Source organism: Prionailurus viverrinus, chromosome D2 (assembly GCF_022837055.1).
Source record: "Prionailurus viverrinus isolate Anna chromosome D2, UM_Priviv_1.0, whole genome shotgun sequence".
Taxonomy (NCBI): Eukaryota; Metazoa; Chordata; class Mammalia; order Carnivora; family Felidae; genus Prionailurus; species Prionailurus viverrinus.
Genome location: NC_062571.1, coordinates 1487926 through 1501396, shown reverse-complemented (window position 1 = coordinate 1501396; position 13471 = coordinate 1487926). Strand labels below are relative to the sequence as shown.

The 13471-nt window shown below is 41.8% G+C and overlaps 1 non-coding gene across 1 annotated transcript; it reads right to left on the bottom strand.

Annotated features, from left to right (window-relative positions):
* Positions 1 to 12229: 12229 nt before the first annotated feature.
* Positions 12230 to 12333, bottom strand: LOC125148504 (U6 spliceosomal RNA). Its single transcript, XR_007145588.1, has one exon. It is a non-coding gene; the product is annotated as a U6 spliceosomal RNA (small nuclear RNA).
* Positions 12334 to 13471: the final 1138 nt, after the last annotated feature.

Below are 13471 nucleotides of genomic sequence, written 5' to 3'. Positions count from 1 at the left end.
CTGGCAATGAATGTAACAGGCTTAGATTGTCATGCATATATGGCTGAGCAATATGTATTAAAGGATAAATTGGTAATAAATATCAGTTGGTCAGATACATTGATAGTATTGAAATACATACCTGTAAATGTATACTATCTGTTTGTACTCCAATTAAAACATGGGAAATTGTTTTGTTGAAAAGACTTTTCACCCAATAAGACAAATTTCACCACATCCACTGCAAAAATGCAAACGCAAAATATATTTAAAAAATTTTTTATTTTAGAGACAGAGCGTGGGCTGGGGAGGGGCAGAAGGGGAGAGAGAAAATCCAAAGAAGTCTCCATGCTCAGTGTGGAGCCAGATGTGGTTAATCATGACCTGTGATCATGACCTGAGCCATGACCTCAACCCTGTGATCATGACCTGAGCCAAAACCAAGAGTCATTGCTCAACGGACTGAGCACCCAGACGCCCAGAAAAATAATTTTTACAAGTAAAATATATAGACCTCATGGTGTGATGACTTACTTTTATTTCACATGCAGTGCTAATAAACTTGGATATTTGGTTTTCCACATTTCACTATATTTAAGAGAGCTAGCTCACTGAAATCGCAGGGGAATTGAAGAATTAAAACGTGGGTTCTTAAAGCAAAACAGACTAAAATGCGACATCACTTTGGTACAAGAATCCTGATGTGATTTGAATTTTTCGGCATAGCGTGAGTCGGCATTACTCATATCACTCTCCAAGGCATCACTTATTTTATCACGGGTACAACAGAATGCTACAAAATTATATATGTTTCTCAGGGCCCCTGGGTGGCTCAGTCAGTTAAGCATCTGACTCCTGATTTCTGATCAGGTCATGTTCTCACAGTTTCATGAGTTTAAGCCCCCCATCAGACTCTGTGCTAACAGCACAGAGTCTGCTTTGGATTCTCTCTCTTTCTCTCTCTCACTCTCTCTCTCTCTCTCTCTCTGTCCCCCCACCCATTGCACTGTCTCTGTGTGTCTTAAATAAATAAACTCAAAAAAAAAAAAATACATACGTTTATGGCAGTGAATCTTAAAAAATCAAATATAACCGTTCATTACCATTGTACCCTTCTGAAAAAGCAATGATTGTTTTGAGGGGAAAAAAAAAGCAACAATTGTTTTGGATGTTCCTAGGGCAAGTTGAAATAACTTTCTGATACAAAAAAAGGGTAACATTTTCTTGTCTAGAAAATTTACATATGTGCCATTACTCAGGAAATACAGGAAAATATACATATATCTTCTTATATGTATTACAGAAGAAATAGCTAGATTATAATGTTCATGATAGTAGATGGTTAAACTGATATAATTCCCACAGCTTCTTTAATAACTCCCTTCTTTAAAGTTTATTTATTTTGAGAGAGAGAGGGAAAGGGCATGACTGGGGAAGGGGAAGAGAGAGAGGGAGAGAGAGAGAATCCCAAGCAGGCTCTGTGCTGTGAGAGCAAAGCCCAAGGTGGGGCTCGAACTCACAAACTGTGAGATCATGACCTGAGCCAAAACTGAGAGTAAGACATTCAACCGACTGAGCCACCCAGGCACCCCTTCAGTAACTCCTTAATAAAGACCTCCAAAGTACTCATTTATTTACATCATTAAAAATTTATAAAACAACAAATCATACCCTTGCTTATTATCTCTGGTTAACTGCATATGTATATAAGTCCAAATTGAATTGCAGAACTGTATTTATTGGATAAATCATTTTGCTGATGGAGAAAACAGGCCTTCTAAATTATTGCACTCAATAGGTAAGATTTGCTCATTTTCTTACTTCCCTGACATTCTTCGAATTTTAAATAGCAAGCACAACGTAGTGATATATGTTATTTCACTATTTCTGGTGCTCTTTTGCAAATACACTTTTAAAAGTTCATGGGCGGAGGGAGGGAGATTTGGAGGCAGGTGGTCCAAACATAGAAACTCCCAGTTGTCAGACAGAAAGTACTGGGGATGCAGTGTCTGCCGTGGTCACAGCTAACCCTGCTCTAGGACGCGTGGGAAAGTTTAAGAGAATAAATCCCGAGAGTTCTCATCACAGGGAGATGTTTTACCCCTTTATTCCTTTCTTCTTTCTTTTCTACTTATTCTATCTGTATGAGAACATAAATGTTAGCTGAACCTATAGTGGACATGGTTTCATAACAGATGTAAATCAAACCAGCCTGCTGTACTCCCTAAGCTTATGCAGTGATGTAGATCCATCATTTCACAATAAAACTGGAAAAAACATTAAAGGAACAAAAAAAAAATCACAGTGTTGTAAAGCTGATAACTGAGACAACATTTTTGTTTCAGGCTGATCTTTCATTATCACAGTTGCTATTTTTAGTTACTCAACCTACTTTCATTGATAGCTTACAGTAGCATAGCCAGAAATATCCTAACTATAATATTTTAAATTTACTTTCAACCTTCTCATTGTTCTTCTGCTAATATATCGAATTAATGTATTTATTGGGTTTATTTACATTTTTCACCTTTTACCATTCAGTGAATGGTTATTATATATGAGGTTTATAAACTCCGTAGAGTAAAAGTGAAGCCTAGTTTTATGAGACAGAAGAGAAATACAGAAAATTTTGTTCTACTAATTAGTGCCCCTGGATTTCTTGGAATTTACTACCCAAAAAATCACTGTAGATGATATTTACAGCACCTCTGTTCTTATACTGAAGGAAAACCATCCAATTATTTTGTTCCTCGGTAATTTCCCATGGTTCAGTAAACAATAAACCCCAAATAGTACTTAAATAACCTTCCTTTCAAATGAAAAGGTCACAGCAACTGCATCAGTGCAGAGGCCGCACCGCGAGGCTTTGGTTGTCGGCAGCTAATCATTCTGATGCCGGTTGTGGCCGGGAATTGCCCGGGAGCTTTCGCGAGCCTGGGAATTCAGACCCGGGCTCCGAATACGAGCAGCTCCCCGTGCACGCGCGCCGTGTCTTGCGACGGATTTTTAGCAGCAACATGCTATTTAAGCTCGCACATCGTAAGCAACGCTACCCTGCATTACTGAAGTCATTTCCCATCCCAAATGGTTTCTGCGTGCTTCTAATGAGAGGCGTGAGCGGCCGGGAGCTCCTGGCACACGATCCACGATCCACGGGGAAGGTTGGCGGAGGGAAGAGGTAATGCCGAAGGCCGGCCCCTCCCCCACTGCTCCCCGCTCACTCCCCTCTGCTCATTTCGTCCTTCATCCGCCTCCAGTTTCTCAGTCTGCGAATACTCCCCCCACCCCCCCCCCCCCCCACCCCCCACGTGCTCTGAAGTGCCCAGGCGGGGACCTGACTGCGCCCTCTCGCTTGGGTCTTGGTTAGAAGCCTCGGACCCGGGAGAAAGTGCCTATTGATGATTTCGGCAGCTCCTGCAGGAAGTCCAGGCTGTGAGGCCTCTGCCGGGCCTCCCCCGCCTCTTGCCCTGAATGCTAATGCTGGGCTGAGGATGTAACATCTGAAGTTTCAGGTTACCCGCTAGCCTAAGCCCAGCAGTCCCAGAAACCGCAGGCACCGGGCACCCTGTGCCGATTGGCGCGGGCAAGGCTTGGGGGAGGCCCCGCGCTCTCTGCCTGCAGGCGGATGGGGCCCACAGCCTTCAGGACCCCACGGAATAATGTGATGCACAGCGACAGCCGTGTCCCCGCGTGGCACACGGGACATCCGAGATGGCGACCGCGGTCCTGGGGGAGCAGCAGATGACAGGACAAACACTGGGGGAGAGAAAAGGTCGGGAGCGTGGTTTGGGTAAGTATCGATGACGACAGCAGGACAACGTGATGGGCGGCTGGCACTGGGGATGTCTGGAGTCTACGGCTGGGAAAGCTGGTTGGGGTCGAAGTGGGTTCGCCATTTCACAGCCCTTCGCCCGTCTCGCCTGAGCGGCAGGGACCCGTCTGTCGTTGCGGCCGTGGGTGCTTCTTCGCCCGGAAGCCCGGGGGTCAATGCGGTCACCCCGGCTGTCGGCCTGCTCCCTTTCTGTCTGACAGCAACAAGCGCTGTAATGAAGTCCAGACGCAGTGAGCGTCTGAATTGAGCAGAATCTTCCAAAGTAACGCCGTGTGTCTTAGCAGTCGCTTTTGCCAGCAAGTTCTGTGAGGCCTGCCGTTCTCCACCTATCACAGTCCTAGGCCTGATGCAGAGGGGGTCTCTTCTGCGGAGATTTCCACGTGCTCCCCTCCCCCCACGAAGCTGGGCTTTGCCCTCTATTCCATAGCCCGTTTGTCGCAGGCTGAATAATGGTCCCAAAGACGTCCGTGTGCTAGCCGACCCGAGGGGACTCCATGCAATCAAAGGGCACTCGTAAGTGGGATGCGGAAGATCCAAGCGAGCCGCCCACCGTGTGACCGAGAAGCAAAAGGCTGCAGCGATACAAGGAACAGGATCACAGGCACAAGAAAAGGCAAGGACACAGATTATCCCCGGAAGCCTCCGGAAGAAATGCAGCCCCACCAACCCCGGACCTTAGAATCCTGACCTCCACAGCTGTAGGTGGGTACATTTGTACGGATTGAAGCTACGAAGCTTGTGGTGAACGTGTTACGGCAGCAGCAGGAGACAAATACAACATATTAAATCATTATTTATACCCATCTAGGGTATTACCACAATCGCTGCCTGTGAGCCACTCAGTCTGGGCTAGTACAGCGGGGGGGGGGGGGGGGGGGGGGGGGGGGGGGGGGTCCCACCGTGCTTACCATTCTCTATAGACTAAGCACATTTTCTGGTGCCCCCTAGTCCCAAACTTGCCTTTTCAGTACTGAAAAAGTAAATCAGTGTTTATTTGGTAAGATCACCTCTAGTTACTTGTGGGCACCACTGGATCGTGTCCAAGGCCAGATAATTCAATGGGAGATACAACTGGTACAGAACACCCTGGCTCTAAGTCCCGAGTGGTTAGAAACCACAGTAGGTTGTAAGACTGATAAACTTACAATCCTGCTTTTCTGCACAGACTCGTGACAGAGACTCCTTCGAGTTTTGTTATTTGATCCTCAACCAATATACACTTTTGCAGCAAGAAGGGCAGGAAAGGAACTCCAGTGCCATAGCTAATGTTTTCTTTCGTGCTAAAAATGCACCTGAAATGGTAGAGAGGAAATTAACTATATTTGATGAGACCATCATTCATTCCCTGTCTTACTTTTCAAAAATGTAATTTAAGCAATCTTCGTATAGGACTTGGCATTCTGAGTAAGAAGTACCATTCTATTCTAAATTAAAAGAATCTCTTTCTATATCTCCATTCAATTCTATATTAAATCATAAAATAAATTATGACTTCATAGAACAGTCATGTTCCAGCTGGTTTTGGAATAGCAGTGATGGAAGAAACACTTGAGAGCTTTATTTTAGAAAGGTTTCAAAAGCTTCTAAAACAGAGAGAGATATAGACACAGAGACAGAGAGAAAGAGAAAAAGCAACAGTCCAAATCGTGAAGGCTTTCTCTTGTGGCCACAAATATCACAGGACAATTTAGAAATATAGGTGTGCATTAAAACACAGAGCCAAAAAAAATTAGACACAGCCATATAATGCATATTGTATTCATATCATAGTGGAAGAATATGAAATTATTATTATAGCCACTCTTCCGCAGGAATGTCAGTGAAATAACCTCTTCAAAGTTCTACTGACGTAGGACTTCTTGTTGTTCCCAGCATCAAGAGACAAAACAAACTGGATCTGAATATGAAAAAAAATTACAAAGTGTGAAAAAATAGATACATGCTGCTGTACTTTTAAATTAGGCCTCTGGGGCACCTGGGTGGCTCAGTCGGTTTAGCAGCCGACTTCTGCTCAGGTCATGATCTCCGTGTTCCTGAGTTCGAGCCTCACATCAGGCTCTGTGCTGACAGCTCGGAGCCTGGAGCCTGCTTCGGATTCTGTGTCTCCCTCTCTCTGTGCCTCTCCCCTGCCAGTGCTCACACACTCTCTCTCTATCAAAAATAAGTAAACATTCAAAAAAATGTTTGTAATTTTTCAAAACCCCAACTACTTTCTTGGAAAAGGTTGGATTTTTCTACTTTTTAAATTACCTGTAAATGTTACTTCTATTTTAAGAAAAATATAAGTTTGGAGTTTCCTTTTCTCATATTACATCAAAATACATTTTTTTCAATAATGAAGAAATGACGTTTTTGGCATTATTGCCAAATTGAATATGATCTTCAGACTCATTCCCTAAAGACAGACTATTCTGGACCCTTAAAAAGTAAGCATCACAGGAGAGAAGACAATGTGTATTTATATCAGAAGGTCTTCCGGGATTCCTATTAGAAAAATCAATAATTTTAGAAGGTGACCTCCTGTAAAATGAACTATTACTGTATTTGCCTTAGACACGGGTAGAAATAGAATCTTTAAAGCGAAGCCTGAATCTTAACATCTGACAGCATAGGAAATGAATCCCCTTTACCTGAACACCTAAGAGGCACACTCAAATTCCATTTCTTTGAATTGTTTGTGCAAGAACTTTTCCATTTAGGAATAACAAAATGCATGTGTTTTTTTTAGCATTTATTTATTTTCCAGAGAGAGAGAAACAGAGCGTGAGCGGGGAAGGGGCAGAGAGAGAGGGAGACACAGAATCCGAAGCAGGCTCCAGGCTCTGAGCTGTTAGCACAGAGCCCGCCGTGGGGTTTGAACTCACAAACTGCAAGATCATGACCTGAGCTAAAGTCAGACACATAACCGACTGAGCCACCAAGGCGCCCCTAAGATGCATGTGTTTTTGTTAAGTAACAAGACTCTTGAACAAAGACTATGAGGAATTTAGATCTGGGGCATCGGAGAACAAAGTTACATTTCCCAAATGAGTTGCCTAATACTGTCAGTGAACAAACCCCTACGGAATGTTCCAGAGTTGAGCCCTGCTTTAGACAGATAACATCTTTATCTTCAAAGGGGAAATCTTGGACACCATATTAGCTACAAGTTGAATTGGTCCCCTAATTGTCCCTTTTAGCAAAAAGTCACGGAGGAGTAAAGGCCTTAATCGGATTCTGTGTAGCTCTGGGATACTCAAAGGAGAGGAGAGAATATAGACTAGAGCGTAGAGCCTACACTTATGTACATCATGGAGTAGGTGACGTACTAGATAGACACATTTATCTCTCATAACTGTGTATGAGGTCATGGCCATGAATTAGTAACCAAGTCAATCAACAACGTCTCAAGTGAAATTCTTTCTGGCCCCCTACATATATACAATTCATGAGAAACATATCTTTGCCTTATGAACATAAAAAGTTTGGCATATTAAGCATGTGACTCTTTCCAAATAAAATATAGGAAAGATAACGGGTAAAAAGGAGAGTTTCAGTTCAGAGGATATAGAGTTTCTGTTTTGTGACAAAAATATTCTAGCTTTGCCGCACAGCAGTGTGTACGTAGTTAACACTAATGTACAATCCACTTGAAATCATTAAAATAGTACATTTTAGCTTATGTGTTTTTGATTACGGTAAAAAAAAAAAAAAAGATAATAAAAGTACAGAGAATATTTAACAAATACCCAGGTAGCTGTTAGCCAGATGTAGCAAATGTTACAAATGTCCCTTTTGTGGATTTCAGTTTTTCTAAAGAAGCAAAATGCAATCCAAGTTCCTGAATCCCCCCTGCTCTACAATAGCATTTCCTTTCACCTTCCTCAGAGGTGAATACAGTCCCAAAGCACATATCAATATTTTCATCCGTGTTCTTATAGTTTGATTCTAAATGTGCATAAGCCTAAGTACTAAATGAGACATGCATTATACAGTATTTCCTAATTTTTTAAAAAATTATTCCATAACACTTTTGAAGAAAAAAAAAAACAAATAAAACTTCCAATTATAAATTGTGAGGAAATGCTGCCCTAATTTTCTAGAGTTTTGAGCTGTCTTTTGCCTCTTTCCAGGATAATCGCCATGTTATTTCTCTGTAGACTTCTCTGCCAGTGTGTTAGTTCCCTAGGGCTGCGGTAACACAATATCACAAACCGGGGCGGGGGTGGGGGGTCGGGGAGAGCAAGAGCTGCTTATTGCCTCCCGGCTCTGCATGTCCATAGTTGGGGTTGAAGTTGTGGGCAGTGCGGGTTCCTTCCCAGGACCCCGAGGGAGACTCTGCTCTGTGCCCGGCTCCCAGATCCCGGTGGTCGTCAGAAATCGTAGGTGCCTCTCATAGGTGCTCCTTGGCCTGTAGATGTGCCCCTCGGTCTCAGCCTTCATTTTCACATGACCTGCTCTCTCTATCCCCTGCACACCACCTTCCGTCCGCACATGTCCACCTCCGTGTCCAAATGCCCCCTTTTGTAAGGACAGCAGTCCCATGTGGGGCCTCCTCTAGTGACCTCACTTTCCCTAGGCTACCTCTGTAAACCCTCTTTCCAAGTGAGGTCACATTCTGAGATCCTGGGGTTGGGTTTGAACACATTCCGCTCCTAACAGCCCATACGGACTTGTTCATAATTACGCAGGAGAAATCAGCCCAGGGCTGACCCTTCACGGGTTAGGTATCAAACACTAAGGCATATGGCCTTAAGGAGGACTATCCTTAAAAAAAATTTTTTTTCAACGTTTATTTATTTTTGGGACAGAGAGAGACAGAGCATGAACGGGGGAGGGGCAGAGAGAGGGAGACACAGAATCTGAAACAGGCTCCAGGCTCTGAGCAGTCAGCACAGAGCCCGATGCGGGCCTCGAACTCACGGACCGCGAGATCGTGACCTGACTGAAGTCGGACGCTTAACCGACTGCGCCACCCAGGCGCCCCAGGAGGACCATCTTTAAATGGCACCAAAGTTCTGTGCCTGCCACAGCCCGTTTACATGTTTGCAAAGGGCGTTTTCTAACCCATCACCATCCATCCAGAAAATCTTTCTGAAGCAGAGCACAGTTTAAGACATGTTTTCTCCCCTGGAGGGACAGGGACTGCACACGCTGGCCAGGATGGGGGGAGCATGGAACGGAGCATCACTTCTACCGACCCTCTCGTCTTCCGGACTCTGACACGTGTCAGGAATTACTGTGGCAGTAAAACTGGAGGGGCAAACGAGAGCCCCACAATTTATGATCCATTGGTCAATACAGAACCACTAGTTAAGGAACGCAGCCCTAAATTCAATTCAGTTGTGCATTAAAGTAATAATTATCCAAGAAATTAACATCAAAAGCTTTTAAACTGTGAAAACTGAATAGGCTTTTAAAACGTCACTTTTTAAAATTAAGGCATAAAACTTTTTATGTCAGAATCATATTTTCTGTATTTCTCCCACGTGTCAAACACTGAAGTCTATCTAGGAATGCAGTTTTCACACATGATCTTGTACAATTTAAGAGACTATGTCCGATTGTGGAAAGCTCTCACCGAGTTGCTAAAAAAGCATTGTGCCTGGAGGAATTCTCATACAAATGGCGATTTTGATCTCACTTGGGTAATTTTATGTAATTTATTTCCTAAAAGGTTTTACTAAAGGTTTTTATAAAATGTCAGATTTTAGAGGCATGGCCAGGTTCTTTGACATAAACCACGTTATAAAAACCCTGCACAGATATTGTCACAGAGGTGAATATCATTAAATTGAAATTATTTTATTATAATCGATAATAATCATCAGTAGCTATCCATTCTTATATGGCAATTAAATTATAGCTACTTGATGTAACTAAAATGGAAATTTCCCAAATTTAGTGACATTGTATCTCACTAGCTTGCACATCACAGGAAACAGAGATGCCCGCAAGATGAGGCTACGATTTCAGTGGTGAGCTTGGACTTGAATCCTGATCATTCTAAGGCAAAGACAGACTGTCTATTTGTAAAAAAGAAGCAATTGAGCCTACGGATATCTAACTCACTCGCAATCCTGTTTAGGGAAAGCCTGACTCCCAGGTTATATTCATTCAGCTTCACTCACCTGTCCAACCAGCTAGCCATCCTTCCACCCATCCCTTGACTCATTCATCAAAAATTTAAATTATTACTATGTGTCAGGCTCTGTGCGAGAGGCCAGAAATAAAATTTTGAACACTCCAAATGGCGTCCCTTCCATAAGAACACAGGCTTGTGGTTTCATCATTTCACTGCTTCTCCAATAGTCAGACCACCGATTGCATCGGCAATCTGTTCCAGCAACAAATGGAAAATCATTGCTTTGAATTTACGTTGGAGTTTAGGCACTGCCCTCTCCTAACACCTGCTTTGCTCAAGAAATTTGTACTGGTTTTGAGGTCAAAGCAAAGCTGCTTTCAACGACAACCCTCATCACTTACTGTTGCTATTTTAACATCGCTCCACGGGCTCACCCAGGGCTCACCACAAGAGTACTTTTAACCTCCATCACCTATTTCACTCATCCCTCCACTCACCTCCCCTCTGGTAACCATCAGTTCATGCTTTGCAGTGAAGAGTGTTTCTTGGTTTGGGTCTCTCTCTTTTTCCCCCATTGCTTGTTTGGTTTCTAAAATTCCACATATGCGTGAAACCATATGGTACATGTCTTTTCTCTGACTGACTTATTTTGCTTCGCGTAATACTCCCTAGGTCCATCCACGTTGTTTCAAACGGCAAATTCTGTTTTTTGCATTTTTTTTAATAGCCGAGTAAAATTCCGTTGTGTGTATATGTATACATCTTTACCCATTCATCTATTGATAGACACTTAAGCTATTTCCATAATTTGGCTATTACAGATAAACCTGCAATAAACATCGGAGTGCATGTACCCCTTGGAGTCAGTATTTTTGTATTTTGGGGGTAAATATTCAGCAGTGCAATTGCCAGATCTTGGGAAATAATAGTCAACCTTTTGAAGAACCTCCATACTATTTTCCAGAATGGCTGCACCAGTTTGCATTTCCACCAACAGTTCAAGAGGGTCCCCCTTTCTCTACAGCCTTCCCAACACCTGTAGTTTCTTGTGTGTTAATGTTAGTCATTCTGACAGGTGTGAGGTGGTATCTCATTGCGGTTTTGATTTGCATTCCCCTGATGATGAGTGATGCTGAGCATCTCTTCATGTGTTTGTTGCCCCCTGTATGTCTTTGGGAAAATATCTATTCACGTCTTCTGCCCATTTTTTAAGTGGATTGTTTGGGCTTTCAGTGTTAAGTTGTATAAGTTCTTTATAGACTTTGATTACCAACACTTTATCAGATATGTTATTTGCAAATATCTTCTCCCATTCTGTTGGTTGCCTTTTAGTTTTGTGGATTGATTCCTTCACTGTGCAGAAGCTTTTTATTTTGATGAAGTTCCAATAGTTTCTTTTTGCTTTTGTTTCCCTTGCCTAGGAGACTTATCTAGAAATAAGTTGTTAACAGCTGAGGTCAGAGAGTTTACTGCCTGTGTTCTCCCCTAGAATTTTGATGGTTTCCTGTCTCACATTTAGGTCTTTCATCCATTTAGAATTTATTTTTGTGTATGGTGTGATAAAGTGGTCCAGTTTCATTCTGTTGCATGTTGTTGTCCAGTTTTCCCAGCACCATTTGTTGAAGAGACCGTCTCTTTCCCGTTGCCTATTCTTTTCTGCTTTGTCAAAGATTAATCGACCATACAATTGGGGGTTCCTTTCTGGGTTTTATGTTCTATTCTATTGATCTATATATCTATTTTTGTGCCAGTCCCACACTGTTTGATCACTAAGGTTTGTGATATAACTTGAAGTCCAGATTTGTGATGCCTCGAGCTCTGCTTTACTTTTTCAGCATTGCTTTGGCTCTTTGGTTTCTTTTGTGGTTCCATACAAATGTTAGGATTCTTTGTTCTAGCTATATGAAAAATGCTGTTGGTATTTTGATAGGGATTGCTTTAAATCTGTAGATTTATAGGAATTTAATATAATATATTAGACATATAATATAGACATTTTAACAATATTTCTTCTTCCAATCCTTGAACATGGAATGTCTTTCCATTTCTTTTTGTCGTTTTCAGTTTCTTTCATCTGTGTTTTGTAATTTTCAGAGCACAGGTATCTCACCTGTTTAGCTAGGGTTATTCCTAGATATCTTATTGTTTTTGTCCAATTTTAAATGGAATTGATTCCTTAATTCCTCTTTCTGCTGTTTCATTACTGGTGTATAGAAACGTGACGTTACTGAATTGATGCATCCTAGCAATTTTTTGGTGGTGTCTTTCGAGTTTTCAATATAGGATATCATGTCATCTACAAAGTGTGCAATTTGTATTTCTTCCTTACTGATTTGGATGCCTTTTATTTCTTTCAAAATACACAACATTTCATGAATTTGCATGTCATTCCTGTGCAGGGGCCATGCCAATCTCTGTATCATTCCAATTTTAGAATCTGTGCTGCTGAAGTGAGCACTATTTATCTTCCAGTGAGCTTGGTAATTAGTATCTTGCAGGGAGTTTATCAATTTTATATATAAAAATTTTTAATGTATTGGTATAAAGGTTTTTATAATATTCTCTTAAACTTATCCTGTCGGTATATTTTCTAGTGGTGTCTCCTTGCTCATTCCTGATTATCGGTTAAGGTTGTCTTCTCTGTTTTGCTGATCAAAGTGGGTAAAGATTTATCAATTTGATGCATGGTCTCAAATACTCGGCATTTAGTTTCACTGACTTTCTCTACTATTTTTCTGTCACATTTAACTTATTTCCACTTTGATCTTCACTGCTTCTATTCGTCTTGGCTTCAATTTGCTCATCCTTTTCCAGTTCCTTAGAAGAGGAATCTAAGAGCATTGATTTGAGACCTATCTTTTCTAGAATTAACATTTAATTCTAGATTCGCCTCCAAAGTGTCACTTTAGCAACATTGCACACATTTTCATATGCCACATGTCCATTTCTACTAAGCTCAAATAGTTTTAACTTAATCTTTGAATGTTTTCAGTGGACAATGAGTTATTTCGAGTTGTGCTATTTAATTTCCCAATTTGGGAGATTGGCCACAGGTCTTTCAGTTATTGATTTCTAATTCGGTTCTGCTGTTTAATGGAAGGGTACTGTCCATGGCCTTAAATCTTTTTCCATTTTATAGATGCTTGTTTGAGGGCACAGAATATGATCTATCTTGAATGATGTCCTGTGTGTACTCGGAATACAGTAATAATAAGGGTTTTAATGTGATCGATAATTATAACATCTGTGTCACTTTTGATAGACAAATTTTCTCTTTTTATGGTTTCACTTTCCTCCTTCCTGGCAGCTTAGTAGTTTTTAATAAGATGCCAGTCACTGGGAATTGTATCATGCTCATCTGAATTTTAGAAAGATATTCTCAGTTCATTTTCAGACATAGTTACGCCAGTTTTCCTCTAGAGTCTTGCTTCTAAGATTTGCAGGGAAGGCTGAAGCTGTTTTCTGTCTAGGGCTAATCACTCCCTTTACTAAGGCCAGACCTTTCTTTACACCCTAGCCACTGCCTGCTGGATCAAGAGGTTTTCTAGACTAACAGTTGGGAAGAGGCCCTACTCCAAGCCCTGCACCTCTGGGGG